This window comes from Euleptes europaea, chromosome 8, assembly GCF_029931775.1.
Source record: "Euleptes europaea isolate rEulEur1 chromosome 8, rEulEur1.hap1, whole genome shotgun sequence".
Classification (NCBI taxonomy): Eukaryota; Metazoa; Chordata; class Lepidosauria; order Squamata; family Sphaerodactylidae; genus Euleptes; species Euleptes europaea.
Window position 1 is genome coordinate 40817534 of NC_079319.1, and position 24890 is coordinate 40842423.

The window sequence follows — 24890 nt, forward strand, 5'->3', positions numbered from 1 at the left end:
ATTTTTCTCAAAACAACAACAACAACAACAAAAACCCACATGGACTCCTGCAACTGCATTTTGTCTTTTTTGAAAAAAAACCTTTGAAAAGAAGGATCACAGAAAATTAATTTGATTCTTTATTCTTTTGAATTCAGGAAAGAAACAAATAGATTTTTAAAGGGTTGAATAAAAAAAAACCTCCATACAAACAGAAGCAACTAGACTCACCTTTAAAAAATAAATAAATCATGAATTAAAAAAAAAATACTGCCCCGTAGCCTGGCACAATTTTTAAATGCCAAGGCCCAGGGAAGTCATTCCCCCCTTCTTTAGCCAATTCATTCATTATGAAGTCCTTGCAGCTGCCCATAGATGCACAATGACTTTGCATCAGACGTGCCTTCAGAGTTTTTTACCTGCCAGATGCACCAGGACTCGATTCTGATCTTACATGGCTACAAGAAATATAAGAACATAAGAAAAGCCATGCTGGATCAGACTAAGGCCCATCAAGTCCAGCAGTCTGTTCACACAGTGGCCAATCAGGTGCCTCTAGGAAGCCCACAAACAAGACAACAGCAGCAGCACCATCCTGCCTGTGCCCCATGGCGCAGAGTGTTAAGCTGCAGTACTGCGGTCCAAGCTCTGCTCATGACCTGAGTTAGATCCTAACGGAAGTTGGTTTCAGGTAGCCGGCTCAAGGTTGACTCAGCCTTCCATCCTTCCGAGGTCGGTAAAATGAGTACCCAGCTTGCTGGGGGTAAAGCGTAGATGACTGGGGAAGGCACTGGCAAACCACCCCGTAAATATAGTCTGCCTAGGAAACGTCGGGATGTGACGTCACCCCATGGGTCAGGAATGACCCGGTGCTTGCACAGGGGACCTTTACCTTTTAATATATTCAGCATGCTCCTCTGATCCTTGAGAGATCCTGGAGAAACTTTGCAATAGAGCAAATAACGGCTTCCCAAGGTGGTTTAAGGTCACAAAAAAGGTGGCTGGGGGGAAAGGCTGAAGCCCATTCTTCCCCTATGCCTCAGGCATGATTAGAAGTTGGCTCGGTGCATCCGGGAGGTATAAAACCACTATAGTACATCTGATACAAAGCCCTTGTGGTGGCCGCATGCAGCCATGAGGATTTCAAACCATATGAATTCACCCCCATGGGTGTGTTGAAAATAGCTGTTGTTTCCTGCTGGGGAGACTGTGATACAGCATATGTCTAAAGAGCATTGTACTAACTAGGAAGGGCAGTACCGGTCCCTTCATGCAATCCTAATTAGAAGTAAAACCCACTTTGTTCAAGGGAGCCTACTACCAGTTAAGTTTGCATAGGATTGCATCGCCAGTGTGGAGAAGGGGGGGTTAAAATTGCAATCCTTGTAACTCCCAAACCTACTAGTCTTCTTCCCGCAAAAGTGACTGCCTGTTCTAGATTTAATCAGTAGATGGTGCTGAAGTCTACAAACTTAGTTGGCAAGCTACACAACATTGGGTGGCACACAAGAATATGGCATTTTGACTCATAAAGAGCCTACTGGAGGATTAATAACAGGAAAATGACTGCTCCATTTCTCACCGGTGCACACATATAAGATTTGTGCGGAAGATGTTGGAGGCCAGTGTACCTGCTTAGTCTGACTTACATGATTGAAATGTGTTCTATATATGATTTTGTGATTGTTCCTTATTTAGATAGTACTGTTTCTAAGGACTTCGGATTAATAGGAACCTCATTCCCATGAGTGGTTGTTGTTCATACCATGTTGTTTTGATAGCAGACATCATAAACGAAATTAAAATAATATATAAGCATAAGAAAGGTGACAGTATGGCTGGAGAGGAAAATATTAAGACATGAAGGAGAAAAGTAATTTTTAAGTGGGTTAATTCATCCGTATGGTCTTGTGCCACTTCAAAGACTAACAAAATTTCAATCTGAGTGATCAAAAGTAGATGGAATTGCCACATATATAGGTTACGAATCTACGAAGTTCACTCTTTATGGCATTCTTTTCTTAGCTTAATGGGTTTTTTTTGAGGTTGCCCTTTTACAACAATTTTATTTCTATTTAAACTGAATACATAGCACAACAAAGGGGAGTGCAGGTGCAACACGTTTTTTAAAAAAAAGAATATATCCAATAATAGCACAGAAATAGCACAGAAATAGAAAGAAATTCAGTATGCAACCTGTTTAAAGGTATTATTAGTTATGCATGTTTACTGAGGAGTAAATGCCAGTGTATTCAACAGGGCTTGCTCCAAAGGGTGCACAGAACTGTAGCTTTAGTCTCCTTTAAAATCTGAATGCAGCTCAACATGGAAGCACTTTAATGTATGCGTATGCACCCATTAGATTCATTTCCAGTGTACTCCAGTATACGAAACATGCCCAACTTTTTGTTCAGACTCCTCCTGCCTCTTAAGGGGAAGGGACAAAAAATCCTATTCGTAAGGGCCTCTTCCCTACACACAGGGGCACACACTCACTCCCTCTCTCTCACACACGCTTGCACGCACACACACACTGGTTCGGCTGTCTGTTCACCACTCCCCTATTGTTTTCACTATAACCGATTTTGGCAACAGCTCTTTAGCACTTTGGAAAGGCCTTCATTAGCACTGGGACACTGTCCAAAAGGAATCCGGGGGAAAAAATCAACACATGGCTGCTCTTGTTCTCATGATAAATGACAGCTTTGGCTGAAAAACAACAACACTAAGGAATCAAAATACAACCTAAAAAGCAACAAGGGTAGCCATCATGTGAATAGAGGAAGTCAGACATGACTAACTCAGCCGAGATGGAGAATGGGCCGAGGAGGGGTTGGGGTGGGCAGGAGAGTCTCAGATGGGCACTGTGGCTTTTTTGAAAAGGGTATTTTAAGACTGATATGGTAGGTTATTCATGGCGACAGGAGCTGGATGTATGGATGAACAGAATGCATTCCTCCTCTTGTAAGAATGGGAATTGGGTCACTTTATATAAAGACAAAAAATTAAAAACTACATCCAACGTATACCAAGGGCAGGGGGAATCGAGTTCTCACTGACCAGCCCAGTCCTAAAATTAATTGTGCCACTCATTGTAAAGGAGACGCATTTGCATTTGGCCACACACCAAGGTGCAAATAGTGACAATGCAGTGACATCACAATTGTATCACAAGCAGATAAACTACCAGGTAAGAGTGGAGACACCTGAAACACTTCCCACTACAGGTTTTTTTTTAAAGGAATAATTCAACTATTTGAACACTTGCACATGCTTTAATATTATCTACAACTCACAATCTAGATCAGGGGTGTCAAACATAAGGCCCGTGGCCCGGATCTGGCCCATGAGCCAGCCAAGGCAGCCACCCCCACCACCACTCTTGATCTGGGCTGGCGAGGCATGGCCCAGCTCGACCAAATGGCATTTATGTCACATCCGGCCCTCGTAACAATTGAGTTCAATACCCCTGATCTAGATGGTTGTGATGAGCTTGTAATTATTCTGGAATATATATTTAGGGTGTTTTTTAAGGAATTTGATCAAAACATTCAATAAAATTTATTTTTAATGTTAAAGTTTGCTCATTATTACTAATTTATAAGCAACTAACCAGATATCACATCTTCCTATAGGAACTTTTCTGAACTTCACAATCTACTTCAGATGCCTTGTTTAGCATATCCCCATTTCCCACGATGATTGGATTGCTTAATGAGGGTGTAAATATGATGTCCAAAGCTACGGTGCAGTTAGCTGACTGGAGAGGAATCTGAACCCTGCTTTATCTTCAAGGTATACTTGTGTTGGGGACTCCATACAGAGTCACTTCACAGAAACTGCTCTATAATATTATGCTGGCATCAGAACAGGAAACCCACGATATGGCTCTGGCAAGAGAAATCCTGGTGAACGTGTTTATAGATTATTATAGAGTTCTGAACTTAACACACAGATCCCCATTCTAGACAACTAGCAGGATTGGCACAAGAGGCAAAGTCATTGCTCCACCAAAACAGTAGTGCTAGCTCTAAACCCCAGAACTGGAAGTGTCTGTTTTACTGTTGTCTTCACTGATTATAAAGTGACAGCTAATATAACACATCTGATCTTCAGACATTAGTAGTGTTATGGCATGTGCTCTACACCATTAGATCTATAACTACCCATCACAATTATAGTGGGACTAGAAAATTATAATGGAAAAATAAACACCTCTTAGGTACTTACGATATCCATTCTGAAATCACATGGATGGCAGATTGATTGTATCAAGTGATTACAACTCACAACTGCAAACTGTTATTAGTGGAAAAGGGAATGACTGGGTTGTATTAAATATTTCCAAAGTACAGGTTGAGTATCCTTTATCCGGACTGCTTGGGACCAGAAGTGTTCTATATTTCGGATCTTTCTGTATTTTGGAATATTTGCATATACACAATGAGATATCTTGGGGATGGGACCCAAGTCTAAACACAAAATTTATTTATGTTTTCTATATACTTTATACCCATAGCCTGACTGTAATTTTAAACAATATTTTTAATAAGCTTGTGTACATTGAACCATCAATGGTGCTGCTGAGGGTCTGTGAGTAATGCCAGTCCAGATATCAGATGTCTGGATAAGGGATACTCAACCTGTCTTATTTTTTTCACAGGGGCCAGGTAAAACAAAGTTTTACCTATAGTTCCTATAAAATTACAAGCAAATCTGAATTAAGTTTGATTTCCCACTAAGCATAAAAATGGGAAGTTGCTGACTTGAAATGTCTTTCATTTCAGGCCTGGGGTTTGCCAAGATTCAAAACAGGCCAAGTTAAAGAAAAACAAAACAAAACAAAGGTGAGTGCATAGACAGAGGCAGAGAAATGCCCCACCGCTCCCTCCTGCAATGTTAAATTGCTCACAACAACCCGTCAATATGTACTTCTAGTTTCTCCTTCGCGTTCAACCAATTAAATTTTCATCAAATTGGTACAACCAGTGATATGAAACAGAAGTCTTCCCTAATGCAATCTGAAGTTGCCGGCTGCCTCCTGGGAGAAGGACAGATGCCTGATGTGCCTTAACGCAAAAGGAATAGTTGCTGTTTTCCCTGCGTTGTGCCATTAGTACACTTGTTCGCCGATTCTCCCACCACTGTGCCATCAGGAAGGCTTATGTTTGGCAGCGGGCTGGGATCCCTGCCTCTAAGCTGAAAGAGGTTTCAGCTATTTGCAGAAATAATGCTTTCCAGACGCACTAAATAGCCCTCCTCGTTCCAGATGGAGCTGCGTCAGTGTTCCTTACAGCCATTTATCCACCTTCTGTTCTGACTCGTCCCTCTTCCCTCTCACCCCTGCGTGGTCCACTTGCCTGGTGTTTGGGAGACTCTTTGTACATTCAGAAACCCTCAGAGTTCTATTTGAATCGCACCCATCGGGAGATGCCACAGATTGTTGGAAGAGGGTGGCCTCCACCCCGACAACACAACAGATTGCAAGCCAAGGGAAATGGGAGTGATGAATGCAGCAATATACTGAGGAACCCCTTTCTTCTTTTCCATTTGATATTCTTCTACCTAAAGTACTTGAGGACAGAAATGATTTGGCGCATAATGTTGGCTGTGAAAAGGGAATTCTGGTGGGAGCCAACATCCAGGGAGGGAAAGAAAACGTAAAGTAACCAGGAGTTACCATGCTGCAACTTTTAACTGTCCCACGAGGCCCGCAGACTGTCTTGTCCAATGAGTAAGGGCTAAGAGCCAGGCCTTGAGCTTGATGTTCTTGTATAGGTAGCACAGCATGCTATATCAAGTGTGACTGGGTCAGCTGAGTCACATGAACGCTTAAAGTCAACCTGCCAATTTTTATCATTTTCATTAAGGAGGGGAAATGGACTAAACGTGCACTTTGATTCAGGCACAAGCGCACACTGTGACTCTGATCCAGAGGTGAGCTGACAGGTGTAAATTCAAAGGTTCCCATTTCAGTTAATGAAATATTTAGGATCATGTCTGAAGATATTTATGTATGATGTGAAAGAAAGGAGAAGGGATGTGTGGATGGTATTTGGAGGTCCACAGAGGACTGATGCACACAAATCCCAAAGCTCAAGGGAGCTGCTCTTTTGGAACTAGGCCAAGTACAAACATAAATCACTATTCACAAAGCCAAGAGCATCATGGCAAAGCAATGCATTGATCCTTCATCTGATATTGGCTCCTTTCACACTAACTAAGCTTACAGATTTGTTGCTTTGAGGATAAAATGGAGCAGGAGAAAGTGATGTTGTAAGCCACTTTGGGTCTCTGTTGAGGAAAAAATGGGGGTATAAATAAATAAATAACTTTCCCGAGCTATCATAGCCTGGAATAAGAATGATGGCCTTTTATGCATGGTCTGTTTCTGCTGGATCTGCTGCTCGCTAACTGCACAGTATTTGCAGTCAAATTCTCAAAACACTATGCACAGGGGCTTTTTGCCCTGCAGAAATTCCAGGAACACCTTGTGATCAATTATGCATCCCCAGCGAAAATGTGGAGCTTCTGAACCATGTGTGAGTCCCTCCCCCCTGAAAACGCTGCTTTGTAATTGGCCCTTCTTTCATTTGATCTGAACCAACTGGCCATTTTACAGCCAAAGCAGAGAAGGGTCTGGACAACACCCCCACCAAACCAATTTGTTTCTGTGTAACTCAATGCAGGGTTCATAAGAACATTAAAACACTCGCACAGTCATTTGTGACATTCATCATTCCATCAGTAGTCTTACATTCGCAAAAAAAAAAAAAAAAGGGCTTTTATGCCTATAAGAGGATGTGTGTAAGGGGAGGGTGGCAAATCAGCCTGGCTCTGTTCCATCCTTCCAAGAACTGAAACTGACCCACACTCACTGTGAAACTGAGCAAATAAGCAGCCACATAGGTCCTTTGTGATTGTTTCAGCATTCTCTCAACTTTTCTATCTGAAACTGACCCACACTCGTTGTGAAACTGACCAAATAAGCAGCCTCATGGTCTTGTAGCATTATTCTCTCTAGTGCACTTGCAAATGGCTTCAATGGGAGGGGTTGGATGAGGAAGACAGACATGTGTGAGAAAGAAGCAAGAATGGGCATGTTGAGAAAAACCCGAAGTGACAAGTATGCACAGGACTGGCTTTTGATTTGGGATCGAGGCAGACTTTAAACCCGGGTTAAAGCAGCATGCTAAAAATGCGGGAAAAACATGGAGGGAGAGTGAGGTGACTTCTGAAGGTTAGAAAATACATACATAATTAAAATGAACCACCGAAGTAGTTGGGGGTGACTGCGATGGGAACAGCCTGTGCACAAAAGACCTATAGTCTTGAAGCAATGAGTACCACTCAAAGGACATGTTATAACTCTAAACATGTCTAACATTTGTGGTGATTAAAATTAAGTTAACTGGTTTTTGTTTGTTTGTTTGGCTTTAGATTCAGATAATTAAAACAGGTACTTCAAGGATAATTCACAGAGGCAAGTATATCATTTGATATCAGTTGATTACTCAGCATTCTGTGATTTGCAGGAGAAAGCGTGAATTGTCCAGTTATCGACTGGTTCACATATGCAGGGATCAAGGAATTCATACGCATGAACGCATCTTGCAAAGGACAAGAGTCTGGTCAAGAAAAGTGAGGCACAAGGACCAAGAGTTCAGGCATGTCTTTGATCTTTTTGCACGGGTGGAAAAACACACTGATCCAAGCTGTATCTGGTTTATTTAAAAGCTTTCAGAGCTTCACTGAATATGGTGAGGTCCTCTTGCACCTCCTTCTGAATTCCAGCAATACTATTCCTGATATTCAAGGTATTTAAGGAAAATAGAACATTTTGCTGCAGGCAAAAACCTCCTGCCTCCCTAACCCAGTACTGTGCTTGATGAGTCGTCTGCTATCCTGCTAGAAATGTGCAGTCAAAATCTGAAATGACACGTTCTGCTTGGAGGGTTTGAAGGTTCCTCCTAATAGACCTTTTACTAGTAAACAAAAAGTTATCCATACTGTGACGCTTGCTCTGACCTGCGAGTTTGCAGACAATAAATCTTAATTACGGTTAAATGTCTGAATCTGCAAAGAGGGAGGAAACATTACTCAACTGTGAATTGGTCCTGACTCCTGCTTCTACTTTGCCTGGAGATGCAGCTGCAGGAATACATAAATTAGGGGTGTGTGTTTTTTATTTGTTTGTGTCTGTACAATCAGTCGTAGCTGTTTCTTAAGAGCATTTCCAGTATTAGTGGGCTTACTGGCATTCATCCTATTAGCATTTCAGATGCAGGTGGCATCTGGAAAGTTTTATTTTAAAGGACTTTTAGCATTGTGCTTAGGTTAATGAGAAAGCGCTGCTTTAAAATATCTCGGCAGTTCTCCAAAGTGCAGCTCGGTCTCACGACATCTGCTCAGTGGATACTTGTTACCTTTGGGTTTATTCAAGCAACCTTCTGAATAACCTTTTTGTTAGCAGCCTTCTTTATAGGCTCTGCAGCAGGATAGCACTGGAGAGCAAACATAGTTGCTGGTGGAGGACATTTTCTGTGCTCTCTTGAATGCACAAGTTCTTTGGAGCTAACGTACTGTCAAGTTCACTCTACTTACCTGTGCCGCCTTCTTTTGCTTTACATGGGGGAATGTCACCTCCTTCGTTAGGGTGACCACAGGAAAGGAGGGCACGGCTGCTGCACTCCCCATTGTTTTTAGTAAGAGCTGCTTTTCTTTTCCCGCATGACTAAATCCCCTCATTTACACCACTATTGAGCCTTGTCCACGAATCAAATTATTCTGTACATTTTGTTCAAATAATAAAATTTACCCTAAAAGCTCTGGACAGTGGATTTATTCCTTGTACCCTATTTAAAGACTTTTTTTTTTTAAATGGGTTGTTAGGAAATTCTGCATGCTTCAGTGGATCTTAGTAATCATTTTTGCAAAACAATTTTTATAAAACCGTCTTTGTGTGTAGAAGATTGTGACATCTGGTATAGACAGAATAACACGAAGCCCCCTCATGGTCTCACAAGTATCACCTTGTTCCAAAAAATTCAGGACACAATCCTGTCATCGGAGCATAATGTTAAACCACAGCAACAACCATGTTAGAGTAATGTCAGAGATACTACTTTTTCTATGCCTGAGCTTCTGACATAGACAGGAAAGGACCACTAACTAAAATATAGTAAAGACAGCACAATGACAAAATTCTTTCTTGCAAGCTAAAATATAACCCTTTTTGCAATTATCCTTTATGCATCATCACAAATAATCTTGTATCTAATAAATAGGAACAGGTATTGCAAGATTGTTCGTAAATTAAATGAAAAGTATTGCCTGTCTTTACTTAGAGGATCAGACAGAGATTGGATTATTTGGAGTTGTTCCTCTCAAAACACTAATCCATACAATACAGATTAAGCTGCTATAGAGCCATAAACATAAACTAAATCAAGGCAGCTGAAAAGGTCATTTCTCTAAACGATGCTGCAGAAAGTGGGTTAGGAAACCTCATGTTGCTCTGGAGACATAGTAGTACAGCGAATCCTCACCTGTTAAAAATGGTGTGTCAACTTTGCAGTGGTAATAGGGTAAAGGAGGGATTCTAAAAGCAGGGTCTCCAAATGGCTAAATGGGGGCAGTTACTCATGTACCAGATAATTGCAGGGGTTTTATCTCTATAATAGGCTAAAAGACGGAGTGCCGGAGTGCCATCACAGCTGAGAACCAAATGAGACGTTGTCTGAACTCAAGACTATAAGAGACAGTTGTAGCACTATAGCAAAGTTGGGCAGTTCAGCCATTTCCTTCTTTGCAGGGTATGGCAGGAGGCGTTACCCACATATGAAGTAAGTTTTAGTGTGCGTTAAGTTGTCAGTACACACAATAAAGAAACCCTTCCGGCTACAGCCATATATACAGCACTTGAATACACCCAGCTGAACTCAATGGGACTCTTTTCCCACCTAAAGATTTATAAGGTCAGGTGGCACTCCTCACTTTTATGAATAGGGTTGCCAACTGCCAGGTAGTAGCAGGAGATCTCCTGCTAATTCAACTGATCTCCAGCCGATAGAGATCAGATCACCTGGAGAAAAATGGCTGCTTTGGCAATTGAACTCTATGGCATTGAATTCCCCCCTCCCTAAACCCCGCCCTCCTCAGGCTCCGCCCCCAAAATCTCCTGCCAGTGGTGAAGAGGGACCTGGTAACCTTATTTATGAAAAGTGGTATTAAGTGTATGTGTACATGCTACTCCGAGTGATCTATAGCAGCAGCATCTGTTTAGGATGGGAACTATGCTTATTGTATTGCGGCTCTGCAGTCTAGCCAAAGAGGGGGTTTTGAGATGAGGGGGGAATAGAGGAAAGGTGGAGGTGTTTTGGCCAAAGCATTCATACACATCTGATACACTTCCCCCCCAGTGCAGACCTTTGACTGGCTAGATATCTCGGAGAGGAGAAAAAATGGCCGTACAAAGGCGGAGCAGCACTGTGCTCATCTACTTTCTCCCTTTGAAGGGCCCAGCTGGGGACTCTGATGGCCTTGCTTCCTTCCCTGTTGCCAGGCCAAAGTTCATAAATAAGGGATGTGAATATGGTTTTTTATTTGTTTGTGTCTGTACAATCAGTCGTAGCTGTTTCTTAAGAGCATTTCCAGTATTAGTGGGCTTACTGGCATTCATCCTATCAGCATTTCAGATGCAGGTGGCAACTGGAAAGTTTTATTTTTATTACCTAGAGATTTGAGGAGTACAGTCTGGGGAGGGGAGGGACTTCAATGCCACAGAGTCCAATTGCCAAAGCGGCCATTTTCTCCAGGGGAACTGATTTCTATCGCCTGGAGAGGAGTTGTGATAGCAGGAGATTTCCAGCCTCCTCCTGGAGGTTGGCAACCCTAGATGTGACAGAATTGTTATTTTTGGGTACACTGAAATCTGAAGAACTGCAGCATTCTCAGAGAAGGAACGTCTGTCAAATTCTGTGAAAAATCCGAGGCGCAGTCAGTTAAAACAAAAGTGATCCTTCAGTTAAGGGCGACCAGCTAAAGCTCAGTCTATCTATAGAAGGAGAAAGCAGTTGTCTTCTGCTGTTAATCTGATGGTTTTCAAGATTTCAGTTTCCTTGTACTGGTTCTCCTGTGCAATTTTTGGTACAAGATTATATTAGCTCTGAATGCTAAATCACACTGACCTTGGCACAGCATAAATAGTAAACTTTTTTCTATATCGTACAAAAGAACCAAACGGTGCTTATTTTTGAATTTCTTCTGGGAAAAGACACCCAATTAACCTCCACAGAGCCTGGTGTTGGCAAGTTCCTGCTCTTCAGGAAATCAAGCCAGCCATCTGTGTATTTGAGGGACATATTGCTAAGGCCTCTTCGGAAACAGGCAAGTGATCTAGACCTAGATCCAAAGGCTACCAAAAACAAAACAAAGAATGCAAGTGATGCCCCCTCGGATGTCGCTAAGTCCTGTTCCATGAGTGTATATCTGCCGCCAGGAAATATTCAGCATGTGCTGAGTTTCAACCTCAACAACATATGCTTAGCGGGGTGTGCGATTGCCACTGGGGCATGCGTTGCTCTGTGTGCATTGGCTTTTTGAATGCTGCTGCAATCAAATGGAATTGGACTCTGCATTTGTATTCTAGCTAATCGACACAGAGCTCAACACATTCTGGCTGTAGTCCCACAGCACCCTCAGTTTTTATTACTTTGTAACGGCTACCTCTCTCTAAAATGGTTGTGTTTAGATGCTGATCACTAAAGCCTGCTGAGTTTAAAACCACGATATTCCTTCCAGCGCTGGATATTTACAGTGGGGTGTATCTAACATATTTTCCAGCCCCCAGCCCCAGTGGGCACTTTTCTGCTACTGCTTAGTTGGCCAACAAGGGGCGGGGGGAGGCAGGAAACTGGAGATATTCCGGCGTGCTGGCGTCATACCCAATGTGCTCGGAAATGATGTCAGCATGTTTTGGGGGATGTTCTGGTAAAACCATAGAGTTTTGCCCAAATGCCTGAGCATGTCTGGTATCCCCCGACAATGTGCTGACATCGCTTTCAGGCACACAGGAAGTGATGTTAGCATGTTGCCCGCAATGTCATTACAACAGCAGCAAGGGCTCCTGCTGAGGGTAAGCCCCCCTGCCAGTTGCCAAGCCCCACCTAACAACCCTAATCTAACCAGTCACCAGTAGGAAGCTCTAATGTGGGAAAAGTTTGAAGATACAAAAGCATGTGTGGCATTATCTCCTACAGTCAGATACTTTTCCAGTGGTTTGCCAATTGGTTCTGAGTCTCTCAAATAGTACTCAACATAATATCATTGTTGTCCTATGCTAGGGGTCCCCAAATCTTTTGAGCATGCAGTAGGGTTGCCAACCGCCAGGTACTAGATGGAGATCCCCTGCTATTACAACTGATCTCCAGCCGATAGAGATCAGTTCACTTGGAGAAAATGGCCACTTTGGCAATTGGACTCTGTGGCATTGAAAGCCCTCCCCTCTCTAATAGTAAATCTACAACATTTCAGACAGAAGCTCTGCTTAACAGGATGCTTTTTAATATGAACATATTGTTTAAAAATATTTCCTTGCATACACACAGTAATGTAGTAAGATGCTTGTGCTCTGGTGGCAGCTGGTGCTGAAACAATTTTATAAAATCAGCACAACCAATCAGAAGCCCTGCTGGGCAAAAGCTCCACCCGGCCCTGCCTACATTAAAAAAAAATTAGCAGGTGCCAGGAAATGTGTTGGTTGGGTGCCATGGTGCCCACAGATACCATGTTGGGAACCCCATCCTATGCTATGTACGGTTTTACAAATGTATACTTAAGGTGACTAAATCAGAACAAACTGAAGAAAACTGGTATGTAATATGGAGGCTGACAGCACAGTGAACCCTACCTTTCTGCCACGTGCACCAATAGAGGCCGTTTTGCACAATCTGCAGCAGCCACATTATTTTAGTCTTTCAGTAAGCAATATATTGTTGATTTCAATATAGGACTGCTTGGAACAGATGGAGCACATGCAACACCGTGGCCTGTATTCCTCCTTTGATTTGACTTTAATCAGCACAGACTGAACAAATGCACTTTGGGGACAGAATTTTTTTGTTTTCCTTCAGTTTCAGGCTCATGCTGCTCTATTTGACCGCTCTGTTAGTGCTCAGCAGAATGAAGTATTACATGCAAGGATGTCCTACAATTGCCTCATAGATGCTAATTACTAAACTTCCCAAGATGCCTTGCCTCGCCCGCATCCCAAGACTCTTTCAGAGCTTCTAATCATTAGAATTCCCTGGGTTTCTAACTCCATTCCTTGCAAGCCATCTGGTCTCTCTGAACTGCAGCTGTAGCCAGCCCTCCTCCCACCAGTCACACCTGATCTTTTGACATGTGCACCTGAAACAACCGGAGCTCTATCTATCAAGCATCACAACCTTAGATAATTAGCTGGGCTTTTCCAAAAGCTTGGGCTGGCATTTGGGGAACAAAAGAAGATGCTGGGGGGAAATGGCTCTCTCTCTTTATAATGTATTCTTTCCTTCCTGGAAAGGGGGAAATGGTTGTTTGTAAGCTAATCCTTCCCAATTTTAAAACTCCTTAAGGGGTAAATAAAAATGTTTAGTGTTGTGGGGAGAGGCCATTCGCATTGGCTGCATATTTATTTAAGAGACTGTTCTCTTTCTTGCTGGCTGGTGGGATACTTTGGCTAGGGTTGCCAGGTCCCTCTTCGCCACTGGTGGGAGGTTTTTGGGCCGGAGCCTGAGGAGGGAGGGGTTTGGGGAGGGACTTCACTGTCATAGAGTTCAGTTGCCAAAGCGGCCGTTTTCTCCAGGTGAACTGATCTCTATCGGCTGGAGATCAGTTGTAATAGCAGGAGATCTCCAGTTAGTGCCTGGAGATTGGCAACCCTAACTTTGGCTGACATGAGTCTTCTCCTCCTACAACCAATGGTGGCATTGGAAGGATTGGGGAGAGAGAGACTGATGTTCAAACAGCAGCAGAGTGGTGTTCAGTGGGAGTGTGACTAAATGAAGGCATGAGCTAGAACTGAGGTGAGGGGAAGGAGTCACTAAGTCATTTTCTCTGTCTGTTTCTATGGGCTTGGGACCCACACATGTCAATTTAGATGAAGATATTGCTGACGTCTGGAATTTTACCCTTGACCAAATCCGAAGTATGCATACATTCTCGGAGGAACATTGAGGTGTCTAGGAGACAGGTGTACCTGTAAAACTAGAGGCCTGAATAGTTAGGTATATCATCTGGGTGCCACTTCCTTTACTGTGTATATAATGTCTCAGTGTGTATATACTGTGTATATAATGTCTCAATATGTATATACTGTGTATATGATGTCTCAGTGCAGATAATGACAGTGCACCGTGAAGGCATCTGATTTTCGTATTCTTTTTGTGAGGATGAATTGTGCAAATTAGGCAGCCACATTTGTATCCTCTAGGGTTGCCAGGTCCCTCTTCACCGCCAGTGGGAGGTTTTTGGGGCGGAGCCTGAGGAGGGCAGGGTTTGGGGAGGGGAGGGACTTCAATGCCATAGAGTCCAATTGCCAAAGTGGCCAATTTCTCCAGGTGAACTGGTCTCTATCCACTGGAGATCAGTTGTAATAGTGGGAGCTTTCCAGCCACCACCTGGAGGTTGGCAACCCTAGTTTCCTCTTCTACATCTGATTTGTAATTTGATTGCAAGCTGGAAGAAGATTTTTACAAGTGGGAACTGCCACAAGGACTTGCGGAAGGCATCTAATTTCCCCTTCCCCCACTATTTCCTTTCCCCCCATAGTTTCTCCTTTTTCTGCTTCCTTCTCTTCTTCAAGGTTGCCAACCTCCAGGTGGGGCCAGGAGATTTCTTGGTATCACAGCTGATCTCCTAACTACAGACATCAGTTCCCCCTTAGGATTGCCTGCTCCTGGCTGGGAAATTCTTGGAGATCTGGGGGTGGAACCTTGGGAGGGCAAGGTTTGGGGAGGGAAGTGAGCTTAGCAGGGTATAATGCCATAGAGTCCACCCTCCAAAACAGCCATTAACTCCTGATCTCTGTCATCTGGAGATCAGTTGTAATTCCAGGTGGTCTCCAGCCCTCACTTGGATGCTGGCATCTCTATTTCCCATCGCGGGAATGGTAGCTTCGGAGAGTGAAGTCTATAGCATTATACCACTCTGAGGTCCTTCCACTCCTTAAACCCCACCTCCCCCAGGCTCCACTCCTCAAATCTACAGGAATTTCCCAACCTGGAGTTGACAACCCTATCTCCTTCCTACCCAAAAGTCAACCTACTTTTAACTGCTCATCTCTCTTGAAGTTTTTCATCTCCTTTCCACTGCAGCCTCTACTTTGGAAAGCTGTGATTTTGCTCCACATTGGGGACTCAAGCAGCTTACATTAGTCTCCTCTCCTCCTTTTTATCAAACCCTATGAGGTAGGTTAGGCTGAAAGCTTCCACAGCAAAATGAGGATTTGAACCTGGGTCTTGTAAATCCTGCTTTCAAACTCTGCTATACCACACTGGCTTTCATTGAGTGGCTGCTGAAGAGTAGCAAGCAACCAGGCCTACTTGAGTCATGGAAGTCAGGTGGTATCAAGATATCTAGAGGTTGCTTCCAGGGCTAGGGTTGCCAACCTCCAGGTGTGACCTGGAGATACACTGGTATTACAACTGAAATCCAGACAATATAAATTTGCCCCCTGGAGAAAATGGCTGTGTTGGAGGGTGGACTCTATGGCATTATACCCTGCTAGGATTGTCAGGACCCTCTTCGCCACTGGCAGGAGGTTTTTGGGGCTGAGCCTGAGAGTGCGGGGTTTGGGGAGGGACTTCAATGCCAAAGTGGCCATTTTCTCCAGGTGAACTGATCTTTATCGGCTGGAGATCAGTTGTAATAGCAGGAGAGCTCCAGCTAGTACCTGGAGGTTGGCAACCGTATACCCTGCTGGGTCTTCTTCTCTCCCCAAACCCTGCCATCTTCAGACTTAACAACAAAATTTCCAGGCATTTCCTAACCTGGAGCTTGCAACCCAAGGCCTGGCCCATGAGTCCTCCATCAAAGGCCAAAATATACCAGGAAAGGGCCCTGCCCCCTCGCCCTGCCTTTTACTCACAGAAACTGAAGCCTGCAATCTGTGGTTGCCTAGCAACAGCCACTGAGGGAATCTATTGCTTAAAACTACAGGCACTCCTTTTATCATATTTGGGTTTTTAAACCCCCCCCCCGGATAGTTTGTTGTTGTTGTTTTAGATTTCACATTCTGCAAACCCGGGGCCCTTTTCAGGTTTGTAGAAAGATCTGTCTTGCCTGTTCACAGCTCCAGTCACTGGATTTAAGTATCCAAAGATTTGGCCAACTTCGCTATTAGAATATAAGATGATAGTGTGCTGTAAATTGGATTGCAAATACTTCGTGCATTTGCAAAGGCTTTGGTTCTACATGGTTCAAGATGTGGTAGAAGACTTCTGCTCTGCTCCTGTGGCATGATGGAAGGTACCATCTTGTCTCCCACACTTTTTAACAGCTACAAGTAACTGTTGGGAGTGCCATCCAGTTCCTCAGAACCACGATGACCCTATCTCACCTTCCCATCTAAATCCAAGCAGGCAACGGACAGCCTAAACCAGGTTCTTCAAGCAGTTATGAGATAGATGCAGATGAATAAACTGAAATGCAATATTAATAATACAACAGGACTGTTGATTGGGGGTAAAACTGAACCAGAAGTAGGTTCATAGTCTGCTCTAGATGGAGCTGCATTCTTGTTGAAGGTGCATAGCTCGGATCCGCTAATAATGTCTACGAATGGAAAGGACATCTATCCACGGAGTGCAACTTCCTCATCCTCCCACTTCAACCCCAAATGCCTCCTGAAATGCTGCTCCTTGGGGTCAGGGGTCCTCCAGGAACAGCACTGGAGAAGTTAAAGGTCTGCAGCAGGAGGGAGGAATAGATGAAAATCACTTCCTTCTGTTTGTAGATATTCCTCCATTGGATCTAAGCCCATTTTTGCAGCTTTGAAGTTCTCCTGGGTCCTGCCCTGCTACTGAGAAACATAAAGCACTAGTAGCCAGGAGTGACTTTTCCTGGCTAACCAGCTATAGATGCTCCTGGAAATGATGTAGATAGAGGCCTTGATAACATGCTGGTTAGACTGCTGTAATATACTCATTGTTAATCTGTCTTTAAAAATTGTTCAGAAACATCAGCTGTTGAAGAATGTTGCAGTCTGCATTTAACCAGACCTTGCTATGGGGATTGTTTTATATCAATTGTACTGACTTCCCATTTTTCCTCATGCACAATTCACAGTTGATAAAGACAAGCCTAGTAGCTCTACCTGCTAAGCCCAACAATGCTCTTCTACCACTAGAGGACTGTTCACACCTTTTTCACACAGCAGTTGCCCAATTCTGTCAAGCCCATTGGATTAACAAGATCCTACCAGTAGCAAAACACAAAAAGGTGTCTCTGCTGGAGTTAGTGCTTTGCTTTGCAGGCTGCAATTACATGGATCCTGTTCAATAGCACAGGAACATTGTGGAGTTAGTTGTCCCCATTTCCATCCTAATCTATATATTATGCTTCTTCTTTTTCTTGGAATTCAGTTTTTCAACAATGTAAAAGGCTATTCTGTTTGGCAAAGGTTTTCTTAAGGAGTCAAATCTTGCCATACCCTTTTGCAGAGAGTACGGAGTAAGGGAGAGAAAGCAGCCAGTGAGCAAATATGCAGAGGCTGGTTGTTTAAAACTAAATGCAATTACTGCACTCAGTTTTCTCTCAAGGCATGGATCCACAAAAGCTTTGTTCCTCTGGTACAGAGTCCTTCATGGGAGATCAGGACTTACAAACATTTTCTCATAAAAGGCTTGGGAACTTGCTCTAGTTTTTGAATCAAAACTTTAAAGAGTCTTCCTTCAGTGATGATGAAAGGCCCTTTGCTTGATACTAATGCACAGCATGCAACCCATTTACTTTACATAAAATAGCCTATAACCTAATCACAGATGCAACTAGTCCTAATTTCCTCAATTAATCTGATACTGGTTTAGGCAGTTTGGACAGTTTATCATTGGGAAGATCCTATGCAGGGGGAATTTGTGTTTGGTTTGCTGCACGGTTTTCTGCTCCGAATTCTCAAACATCATATGCATGAGGGATTCCCACCCCCCAATTCCAGGAGTACCTTGTGATTAATTAGGCATCCCCGGTGAATCACAGAAAACGCAGCCTTGTTGCACTTAACTTGGAGGGGGCAGGTCAGTTCTTAAAGGGACTGTGTGTGCTTTTGCTGGGTATTTGTCTCTACCTTTCCCAACCTGCCTTCCAATCTTTGCAGCCTTCTTCAGTGTCTTCCTGCACATTTCATGAAGGTTTAACTCCGTCTTTTGTGCTTTGCTTTGAGGGAAGGGGTTGGATGGGAGGGACAGACACGTGGGAGGGAGAAGCCAAAATGGGCGTGGGGAGAGAAACCTGAAGTTAACAGCTATGCATGGAATTGGGGGAAATTTGTGTTGCTCTTGCCTCGAAGCAGTATTTAAATTCATCCTAAAACTGGATCCTAGAACTGCGGGGAAAGAACGAGGCCAGAGCAAAGTCACGTCTGAAGGTCGGTAAAATCATGAATAATGCAAAAGAAGCCTCAAAGCAGTCCAGCAGGGACTGCAAAATAAATACCCCTGCATAAACGGCCCCTAGCTCTAGAGTTGTAGATTAAAACAAAAATCTAGACCAAGAAAAGCAGGATTCTGTGATGATTAAAAATAATGCACTGTGTGCATACAATAATGTAACACAGATCCCTTGCTCTATGACTTTTAGTCAAGTGGGAAGCAATAATTACGTGGGCACGGACGTTCTGTCCTTCCAAACACGGGAATTCTGCTGAGCTCCGCACCCAGTCACTCTTGTTTATCTCCCTTTTCCCAACCTGCACACAGGTGCTTGAGCAAACCGTGTCCCTTTGCCCTGACTTGATGTTTCCATGAGCCTCCCATGATTTGGAATGTCTTTCTTGTGGGAACGTTATTAGGTGCTTCTCACACTGTTGGCTTTTACTGCTTTGAACGACATCTTTAAACGAAAACCTTTAAAAACTCTTCAGGGGTTTTTGTACATCTCAGACTCACACACGATCCTAGTCTCTCTGTCACAGTGAAACAGGCTTGCCAACCTCCAGGTGGTGGCTGGAGATCTCCTGGGATTACAACTGTTCTCCAAGCGATAGGGATCAGTTCACCTGGAGAAAATGGCCACTTTGGAAGATGGATTCTATTGCATCATACCCCACTGAAACCCCTCTCCTTCCCAAATCTCACCCTCCTCAGGCTCCATCCCTAAAATCTCCAGGTTCCCTAGGGTTGCCAACCTTGAGGTACTAGCTGGAGCTCTCCTGATGTTACAACTGATCTCCAGCCGATAGAGATCAGTTAGCCTGGAGAAAATGGCCGCTTTGGCAATTGGACTCTATCGCATTGAAGTCCCTCCCCTCCCCAAACCCCGCCCTCCTCAGGCTCCATCCCAAAAACCTTCCACCCGTTGCGAAGAGGGACCTGGCAACCCTAAGGTTCCCCAACCTCGAACTGGCAATGCTACTGTGAAAGGCGGAGTGGATGAGGGAAACAAAGGCGAGGAGGAGGGAAACCTCCAGCTTCATTGAGACTAATAACTCTCCAATTATCTGGCGTAATAGCAGAGGATGTTGCAGGAATTCTGCTTGTCCTGGGGTTAATTGGGGAGAGTGGAAAGGAAAGTGGGTGAGAGGGATAGGCCGGTCTGCCACCCATGATGTTGCCCACTCCAGATGCATCCATGAAGCCCACACTAACAAAGCTCCTAGCTGCTTAATCTCTGGGGAAAGTGGTGGCACAAACAAAATGACAAGTTGCCAATTTCTTTGGGAATGGGTATTCCACAAGACCTCCTCTTCCAAATGGCCATGGTGTTCCTTCCACAGCCTCAGGCTTAGAATCTGCAAATGTGTCAATTGCTCTGCATGGTCCAGAACACAAGAATTCCTTTCTGACAGTAAAATAATCACAGGAAGGGAGATCTCATTGATGATGGACCCTCTTGTTTATCTGAAGTGACACCAACAAAAATCAGGACTTGGAATCATCCACGGATGATCGTCTAGATGCATCTATTTTAATGTTAAAAGGAATCACTGGAAATAGCCCACAATTTAATTACAAGCTTTTGGATTTTTGAAGTTATATTTGATACCATTTTATATGTGAAAGTATAAAAGAGTTGAAGTATTGAGAAATGGTTTTCTAAACATGAAGCAATGCATTGTTCACTTATGAATTTATGTTAGCATGAAGGTATTAAAATCAGCATAATTACAATACAGCAGCCAAATGGGGAAAAGGGAAATCAAGTCTAATGGATTTTAATGGGTGATGGAGGTCCATTTCAAACACTGCAGCCTTCCAGGAGTGGCCCTCTATGCAAAGCTGTAACGTTTCCAAACAGATACATCACCTAAAGAATATCCACTCAAGTGCATGGGGCATAACCACTCCATATCCTCTCCAGTGCCATGGCCTCTCCAAATCTGCAGTGTTAGCATGCAATTGGGGTACACGTGCTGAACTGTTTTCCAGCGCTAGGGAACTGCAGTGCCTGAATCTGTTGTATTTCTGTGGATCTCACGAGGCATCCATAGCATTTGAACAGGAAAACTAGCTCCAAACTAGCTAGGGTTGCCAGGTCCCTCTTCGCCACCGGCAGGAGGGTTTTGGGGCGGAGCCTGAGGAGGGTGGGGTTTGGGTAGGGGAGGTACTTCAATGCCATAGAGTCCAATTGCCAAAGCGGCCATTTTCTCCAGGTGAACTGATCTCTATCGGCTGGAGATCAGTTGTACTAGCAAGAGATCTCCAGCTACTGCCTGGAGGTTAGCAACCCTAAAACTAGCTCTAAAACGGATTTTGACTTATTGATTTTATTCCATTTTAGTGTACCCATTCTTTCAAAATGTAACTTGTTTTTTTTTCCTTAGAAATTAATATGCATTAATATTACAATATACCATACATCAATCTTTTAAAAATTAGCATATTTCTCAACTTGCCCAGCATCACGATTTGCATCCCTTCACGTTATGTCATGCATTCCAAACACACAAACTAAAATTACTATGCAAAGGCAGATTACTATCAACTGTCTTTCAGAATAGAATTTAGTATACATTCTATAGATTTTCATATACTCACAGGGATTTTTGATATATATTTAGAACCTGCCTTGTCATTTCTTGCCGTTCAGATTACCCTGACAACTCTGCAGGCTTTGCCCTTTTATGGCCAAGGGAATTTTAGAAGATTGGTTGTCCAGAGGGAAAAAAATCCTCTGATAAATGAGGAAGGGCTGTTTTTCTTGTCACATATGATTCTGCCTCTTTTTATGCAACTTGCGTTCTTGGGCACCAGCAGAGTTGGAGTCTCCAACTGTGTGTACGATTCACTTCAGCAAACAGAGCCACAGATACACTCAATGTGCAGCATTATGGTCATTCACACAAAGAAACCTGAATAATATTAATTCCCATAAAGCTACAGTGTCTCTCTTTTTGAGACATTAGTCAATAGCAAAACCAAAAAGTCACAGAACAAGCCATGCAAAACATTCCTTTCCACTACCATAGTCAGAAATGTGTGGGTTTTCACATCATATTCCATGTAAAGCATTAGAGAACAATAGTTTTACTCTTCCTGTTGCTTAGCATATTATCATTGTTTAGAGTCCTCCAGATTTCTGTGAAGGGTGGCATTTTGAGCTGCCCATGGGAGAGAAGAGGCAGAAGAAACACAATCCATTGCTGGATATCCTTGCATCCACAGAAATGTGGATGTCATGTTGATGAGGGAACTAGCTTGTTCTCTGTTGCTCCAGAGACTAGGACACGGAGTAATGGATTTAAACTAATAGAAAAGCGATTCCACCTAAACATTAGGAAGAACTTCCTGACGGTGAGGGCGGTTCGATGGTGGAATGCACTGCCTTGGAGGGTGGTGGAGTCCCCGTCTTTGGAGGTCTTTAAGCAGAGGCTGGATGGCCATCTGTTGGGAGTGCTTTGATTGTGGGATCCTGCATGGTGGGGGAGGGTTGGGATCACTGGGGATGTGGGGGGGAGGTAGTTGTTAGTTTCCTGCATTGGGCAGGGGGTTGGACTAGATGACCCTGGTGGTCCCTTCCAACTCTATGATTCTGTGAACCTACGATTCTATGTTAGTCTTGATCCAACCCTGTAACGATAGCCATTTTATGTACGATTTTCCAGCTATTCTCACTATGGATTGAAGATGTTGTATATGAAGTGGTGGTCAGAGTGTGAAGCATTATGCTCATCTTCCAGAAGCACATCCAGTGGGGACCTCCTGTCTCCCCCCCCCATGCCATTTTCAAGAGCCAATATAGTCTCATGCCCCCACTGTCCTTAGCAGGATTGGGTCCCCGTAGTATGGTTGCCAGCTCTGGGATGGGAAATACCTGGAGATTTTGGGGGTGGGGTTTGGAGAGGAGAGGGACTTCAATGTCATAGAGTCCAATTGCCAAAGTGGCCATTTTCTCCAGAGGAATTGATTTCTGTTGCCTGGAGATCAGTTGTAATAGCGCGTGAACTCCAGCCACCACCTGGATTTTGGCAACCCTACCCCGTAGTGATTTTTAAAGTTTAAAAACATGCTCTAATATGGCACCACATCTCCATGGTGGACTTGGGGACGAGGTATTTTCTAGTTTGGCCTTGAGATACTACCCTACTCTGTTCAAAGTTAGGGCTGCCCCTGATCATCAGAAGAGCATCATTCTGTCTCATACAAATAGAATGTATGAGGGGTCCCCCTGAGAGGAATTCAGTGGAATTAGTTTCTATGAATTGCCAGGTGTTTAACAGGTTTATCACCATTACATCAATAAGGGTTCCTTCAATGAAATTCTAAACATCTGAAATATTGTAAAAATATTTGCTGGAATTGAAGCTTACTGCTCTGGAGAGCTGCTGCCAGTCAAAGTAGACAATACCGACCTCAATAGACCAATGGTCTGACTCAGGTATAAGGCAGCTTCAATTTAAATTCAGCTAGATTTAAGTGTCACGTGCCCAGGTGCTGGATATTCCAGGATGACCATGGATGAATATTCCATTCAAAACTGAAAGATAATATGTGTCTAGTATGTAGCATTATCTGCTTTATTTTTTTGTAGTTCACCCACATAAAACCACAACCACATTAGTGTCAGTAATAATATTTTATCCAGCTGCGGTGGTAGGTAATTGAAAGGTAAGTAATTGAAACTGATGGAGCAGAGACATAATGAAGATCTGGAAATGTGTCATTCCGGAAATACAACAACCCTGAACTCAGGTTTTCAGTTAGGTGAGGAAAGAGGGAAAAGAACAGGGTCAGAGATTAACATATCTTGCTGTATGCTTTTGTAGGAAATTTATGTTTTTACTAGTGAATTCTTAATTCTAGTACCCAAAAAACCACAAACTGTATAAAAACTGTAGCAACCTAAAATGTAAACTCATGCCTTTGGGACTAAGGGGTGTTGTTTTAACGTCCATGAAAAATCAGCAGGTAGTTTTTGCCCCTTAGTGCTTTGTTTACTGTATGTACCATTCTATTCTTATTGCATTGTTTCTAATTTTTAAATCCAGTTTTACTGCATTGTTCTATGTATTGTAATGTGCTATTTCGGGTTTTTTTAAAAAATGTAATCTGCTTTGAGTCTCAGCGAGAAAGGCAGAACAGAAATGTAGTAAATTAATTAATTAATTAATTTTCTTATAGTCATGCTCTGAACTCTTTGTTGATCGACATGGTGAACCTCCTTTTCTCAAGAAACCTTGCAGGGCACAATCCTGGACTGGTGTTTCCCAACTAAATTGAGAAAGACAGGGCATTTATTTATTTACTGCTTTTCTCCAAAACAGGTACCCAAAGTGGCTTGCGTTGCTCTGCCCTCCTGTAGTTTATCTTCATAACAACCCTGTGACGTAGGTTGGGCTGACAGTATACAACTGGCTCAAGGTCAGCCTGCAAGTTTCATGGGAGAGTAGGAAATTGAACCACGCTAGTCTGACACTGTAACCACTATACCACTAGGGTTGCCAACCTCCAGGTACTAGCTGGAGATCTCCTGCTATTACAACTGATCTCCAGCCAATAGAGATCAGTTCACCTGGAGAAAATGGCCACTTTGGCAATTGGACTCTATGGCATTGAAAGCCCCCCCCTTCCCAAACTCCATCCTCCTCAGGCTCCACCCCAAAAACCACCCACTGGTGGCAAAGAGGGGCCTGGCAACCCTGTATACCACACTGGCTGTCATGGACATGACAATTAGCCTGTGCTTCAACTGCTAAAATGGAAGATGCCAAAATTGCACCTCCCTTCAATTCACTCCACCCAAACAACAAACTCATCCCTTAATACCAGATAATGAGTGAATGAATGTGTGTGTGTGGGGGGGGGGGGAAGGTACTCTGCACATAACTTGATGGAATACTCTCTTTACCTGTTTGTAGTATTGACATAGAGGGCAAGGGTTGTCCTCAGCTCACATTCATTTAGAATATGACATCTTTTTTTCCTGAAGAGAGCCATGATGGTGTGGGGCAGAAAACTGCCTGGATTTCATGCCCCCTCAGCCTTTGATCCAGTGCAATGCTGTTTTTCTTTTCTGTAGTGAAAGCTTTTTAGAGTTTATGCCTGGCCACTGTGCCCTCTTTTTTGTTATGTCGCCAACAGGAAAAGGGTTAAAGACTTACAGGAAGAAAGAGGATCTGAAGACTGGGTTGCCAGTCCTAGCCCAACACTGTAAGCACTACACTACATTGGTACTCTAAGAGGGTCATGCCCCTAAATACACCCTACATCTATTGA